This window comes from Etheostoma cragini, chromosome 9 (genome assembly GCF_013103735.1).
Source record: "Etheostoma cragini isolate CJK2018 chromosome 9, CSU_Ecrag_1.0, whole genome shotgun sequence".
NCBI lineage: Eukaryota > Metazoa > Chordata > Actinopteri > Perciformes > Percidae > Etheostoma > Etheostoma cragini.
The window spans coordinates 687,284-688,471 of NC_048415.1; the positions used below are offsets into that span (position 1 = coordinate 687,284).

Here is a 1,188-nt window from a genome sequence, read left to right on the forward strand (position 1 = left end):
CCCCCCCCCCCAGTCTCCATGCCCTCCACGCCAGGAACGTGTCATCTAAGCCTTGGGAAATGTTGTGTTCATTCTGCAGGATTTATTTCAGCAAGCATGAAGGGGAGGGGATAGTTTAAGAAGCCAGTTGTTAAGTTTCTTAATGTCCCAGTATGTCACTGACATCCTGATATAATAGAGCAGTGTTGTAGTACAACACGTAATTAAACACTTACAAAACAACCAACAACAAAATGGTTCCATCAAAGCTCCCGGTTTCACAGAAGTATTAACTTGCTGGTTATTTGTCACCTGAATAACGTGTGGCTGCAGAGATGAATCAACCAGCATGGTAACAGCTGAGCAGAGGCAGCTCCTTATTTATAGTCTTGTGGTAATCAAATTATCCTTCTGCCTCTCCTTCGAGATCGGGAACAGTGTTCCGTCTCCATGGACGTTAGTTTGGCGTGAAATGTGCCGGGGACCGAGATGGATCCGGTTTGTTTCCAGAAGTTCTTGCTACAATGATTTGTTTCTCTTTTGTGAAGGTCATTTTTTGAAAGACAATGTCATGTATCTTACTAATGTAAATGAGTAATAAAAAATGTGCTCAACGACCCTGAAAAAGGGCACAAGTTCCACGCTGGATAGAAAATCACCTGTAGAGGCCAGATAGACCCGGAAGAAACCTCCGTAACCGCTAACTCGTTAGCTTTTAGCTGCAACAATCGGTGAGTTTCTATATTTTATGGTTATTAAATGATTAAACTCTGAATCAGAGGTGCTGTTTTTGCTTGAGGGCGAGTTTCTCGGTTTCAGAGGGTTAATGCACCTGAACAATGATCAATGATTACCACATTTCTCTCTCAAATTACTCCTCACAACCACTGAAAACTGTCCAAAAACTCAACCAAAAGTCCAGTTATAATGGGCGTTATTAAAGGTGCTCTAAGCAATGTCACGCGTGTTTTAGGCTAGAACATTTGTTGTCACATACATCAAACATCTCTAGCTGCCTGTCCCCCGAACACACTGTAAAAAACATCTCACTATCTGCTAGCTTCCTGTCCCCTGAACACACTGTAAAAACATCTCCTCACTATCTGCTAGCTGCCTGTCCCCAGAACACAATGTAAAAAAACATCTCCTTACTATCTGCTAGCTGCCTGTCCCCAGAACACACTGTAAAAAACATCTCACTATCTGCTA

The 1,188-nt window shown here is 42.5% G+C and overlaps 1 protein-coding gene across 1 annotated transcript in view; it reads left to right on the forward strand.

Annotated features, from left to right (window-relative positions):
- The window catches only part of mettl11b (methyltransferase like 11B), a 9,589-nt gene that overhangs the window by 2,920 nt on the left and 5,481 nt on the right, over positions 1 to 1,188 (forward strand). The gene's annotated exons all lie outside the window — the stretch shown is intronic.